Source organism: Microtus ochrogaster, unplaced genomic scaffold, assembly GCF_000317375.1.
Source record: "Microtus ochrogaster isolate Prairie Vole_2 unplaced genomic scaffold, MicOch1.0 UNK26, whole genome shotgun sequence".
NCBI lineage: Eukaryota > Metazoa > Chordata > Mammalia > Rodentia > Cricetidae > Microtus > Microtus ochrogaster.
Window position 1 is genome coordinate 4466537 of NW_004949124.1, and position 4377 is coordinate 4470913.

A 4377-nucleotide genomic window follows, 5' to 3' on the forward strand; every position below is an offset into this window, starting at 1 on the left:
AGACTGTTTTGGAACAAGATAAGGGCAGTGGTTGCCCCGTAGTGTGGGGACACAAGTGTCATGGAACTGTTCACTTTGAAATGGGTAGTTTTATGTTCAATGAATTGAAACTTAATTAAAAAGTACTTAGCACCTAATAACACCTTCCAAATAGACCAGGCTGGGCTAGTCCAGGTGTGCACAGCATCTTCAGTCCCCACCATGATGCGGACTCTGCTCTTCTGCAGGGAATGGAAGCCTTGAGTGTACGGGGGCATGGCCTCATGATCTTCCCCGGAATGAACACTATTGGTAGCCAGCAAGGCTTGGTTTTCTCCTCTGGACTCCACAAGGACTTTTAAGGTGTTTAATTTGGTTAAGGGTCTTCCTGTTCAGGAGATGGAGCCTGAAGCATTTTCCCCTTTCAAATGAGTAGAATTTTCCAGAGACAAGAACTCACAGACTATGATAAGCTTTGCTATGGCCTCTGCCCACCAGAGCCCTTCTGAAGAGGAAGGAAAGGGGCCCTGCCTACTAGGCAGCCACAGCAATTTCTCAAGGCTCTAGAAAGGTCTGGCTTCAAAGAAAGCCGAGTAGATGACTGTTGGACAATTCTCTCCCTTCCTGGTGAGACAAGGGACCATGACACAAGGAGGGACGAGCTGCTATCTGCAAAGGCAAGGGCAGATTCAAGAGCCACAGTTTGCACCGTGTGCACAGCCGAGAGGCTATCGGTCCATGTGGGTTCCAGTGGGGCCCTAGGAGCAGCAGGGATGGGGCTATCCACAGACAAGGATCCTATCCATCCTTTAAACACATACACCCTCATGGAAAAACACACCCTTCACTTCAGAGATGGCAGTCGAGCCCAGGGCCCAATGGCTGTACTGTAATCAAAGTGCACCAGTCAACTTTATAACCAAAGCCTGTGGAATTTAACCACTTGGTTTCTTCCTGATTCTAGCACTTCTTTTCAAAGGCCTTCATGTATGTGGTCTCATGGCTCAAAGGGCTGGAAACCCCAGGAGATAGTTTCCTCCTTCACAAAGAAAGCCTAGAAACAGCGCTGTATTCACCAGTGAAACTCTAGTTCCAGTCTCTTGATCCCTTTGCCAAGGCCTCCCTTTCTGAGGATAATTCCTGCTGAACCCCATGTAAGTCTAAAGGCTGTCTACCTATCTTGTTAAAATTATCTGTGTTGGAAACAGGATAACAGAGTCAAGTTATGGGGGTGGTTTGGACCAATTTAATGTAGACTTACATTAGGTAACTCCAAAACTCCCCTTGTAGATGTTCCTGGATTTGAGAACCCAGTGAGGCCACCCTGGTTGTTGGTTTCTTTCTTTTTCTTTTTCTCAATAAAATCCTGAATGACTGTCTGGATGCTAAAACATTTATAGCTGTACAAAGAAGCATATGACTCCATCATATGTGCCTGTCAATCATCAACTTCTCTAATTGCCATATGGATAAAGAGGTGGGGATTGTGACGTGTTACTGGAAGATGGAGACTATATGGAGGAACCCAGGCCTGAGAGGCAAACTCGGAAACATCATCACGATGCCTCCCCGTGGATAGTGTCACCCTGTACTACAGAACTCTGGGCAGCTGATTCCTTCATGTTTACCCCCACGAGGAAAACCCAACTAGCATTGAACCATCGCACGCTCTGTCTGATTTCTTTCCCTGTCCATCCAGGCAGAAGAGGTCACCATGAGGCCCAGTAGTGAGACTTCTAGGCAGCCTTGTTCCTCTATACCATGGGCCTGCTGCAAAAGAAGTGGAGGGACTAACCCTTCCTCTTATGTAGGTATTTCTTCCCTACCATCATTGCTCCTCTGCCTCCACAGGAAGGAAACTGAGGCTCAGAGAGAGGGTCCATGGCTTTCTCCATCAGGTACTAGAGGCAAGCATAGGTTTCAGGGTGTCTCTGACCCTCAGTCCAGATCTCCCGAGTCTGAGATTGCCTGAGGACCACTAGGGCAAATGGTATCATTTTTAGGATTGGTTTTTAACAATAATCAATAACCCATGGTCCTGCACTGCAGGCAATAACTAACAATGGGTTTGCCTCTGGGACCAGAGATGGAGAGGAGGGAGCACAGTGGAGATGCTCCTTGGTCACGTGGGCTTCCTAGTCTACAGAACAAGGCTGCACGACCACCACTGAGCACTCCATACGTGGTAGCCTGTGACTTCCCAAGGAAATCTGGAGAGGCCACACACCAAGTAGTTGTGTGTCTTGATGGTTTTCAGGACTCCTTCCTGTCTTCAATCTGTCTGACCATGACAACTGTTGAGTGCATTTAATTTATCCTTTGACGCTTTCTGGGCTTCCAACAAATATCCTGAGCTTTTGCTGGATCACATGTTGGCAGGAGTTGGCAGCTGACTGAGAACTGGGCCCTGACACAGAATGGGAAGGGATGGGGGGGGATAAGAGCAGAAAGGCACAGGTGGGAGAGGCAGGAGGTACCCTCCCTGCAGCTCAAGGGTGAGGTGAGTCCCCTCCCCCATCTTCATCCACGAGGGGCCCAAGGCACAGAGGAAGAGAAGGAAAAGGGTAGTCACAACACAGACGGGGAAGATGGGGGGGGGGGACAAAAAACAACCACCACAGGCTCTTTGATCTTAATTCATTTTATTCTACAAAATGCTACTCAATGGAAAGTGGGAAAGCTAACAACAACAACGAGAACATAAAACCGAAATACACCCCAAGGGAAAATAAGTTTTAATATGTTCTTTCCTCCATAGCAGCAAGCTTCTCCCGACAAGCTTTTCTTAGTGCAAATACTGTAGGCTTGTGTCACGTACAGCACACAGAACAACACAACACGCACCACCAGAGATGCTTCCGAGCAGGGATACTCCTCAATTTTGAAAACTATACAAAGATTTTTGAGCATACAGTCCTGCCTGGAGAGTTTGACTAGAGAGGGCCCTCCATTAGGGCTGTTTAACCGTTATTTTAAAAATAGGGGACAAAAGGTGCCCAGAAAGGTCATTAGAATCCCCACGGAGCCATAAAACCTTGCACAGCTCATTTGTCTCCAGGGTCGAAGAGCAGACTTCACTTCACGTCATCGACATATCCCAAACACAGATACACAGAGCTTGAGTTTCCACTACATACCAAAATATGATATATACACCTCCCACTGCAAAAGGAACCCTGATACCTAGTCTTTATACAGTTGAATATTTTCTCCCTCAAAATCAAGTAACCACGAAGTAAAATAAATGGAATTTTTTTTTTAATCATACAGAGAAAGTTAAGTTTTGAGAGACAGGGCCAGGGTCTTTCATTGTGTTCTTGTACAATGTTAGTTAAGATTTCTTAGCAGCCGCTGTCCCCAGAGGAATGACAATCAATCTTTAAAAACAGAACCTTGGAATACAGTTTATACAGCACAAGTCCACAAGTCACTTTAGAAACAAACAAACAAAATAAAGCATCATTATCCTAAGTTAGAAAAAAGGAGTGGGGGGGGGCTGAGTACTTTAATGCTATCTGTTTCTATTCAGGCTTAGAACAACACAAAGAAGATGTAAACATTTAAAATAAATAATAAAATAAATGTCAATTTCTTCTCCCCTTTCCCTTCCCATACCCTCTGTGAAACTTTGACCCAGCTCTTCCTGAACATGTCAGCGCTGGACAAAGACCAACATTTCGTGAGGCGTGGTCAGGCCAAAACACTAGAAGCATGAGAAGACACCAACTTAGCAATGGGACACTTGTTTTCCTTCTTTAAAACAACAACAACAACAACAAAGCTGCAGGAGGATACAAGCACACACTCACACGCGTGGCAATACGAATGCAAACACGCGCACACACAAACAAGCACACACGAGCCCCACCCCAGTCAATAAATAGTGAGATGCTGGCTTAAAGATGGATACCAGGACGACTCTAGCAGAATGCGGCAAGACCCCTTTACTTACGTGTAAAGAAGAAAGCCATACACACGACATAGCCTATTGGTCCACAAATTCTATGAGAATTCAGGTTGCCCCTTCAGTCACCTGAGGAGCACAGGCCAGGTGGGAGGAGCCTGACGGGGGAGGAGCCTGGGGTGGGCAGATGCTGCTGGGGTTGGGGGATGAGTATCTGAGAACCACCAGACTAAAGGCAACTCCCACCTGAGGTCTTTGAAGAAAGCCCTCTCACCTCCAAGTGTTTCTGTTTAGCCATTACTTGGGACTTCTAGGAGATGGCCCCTTAGTTCCATCTTAAAAGAGGATAAATATAAAAGTGCCTCTTAGCGCCTGGCCCACAGTGGGTGCTCATTCCTTTCCTCCCTAAAGAGGCCACATGAATACCTGCTCAGGGAAGGAAGTCACGGTGGAAGGTAAACGGTGACACGTCAAGGAACACTTTTGCTCTCTCG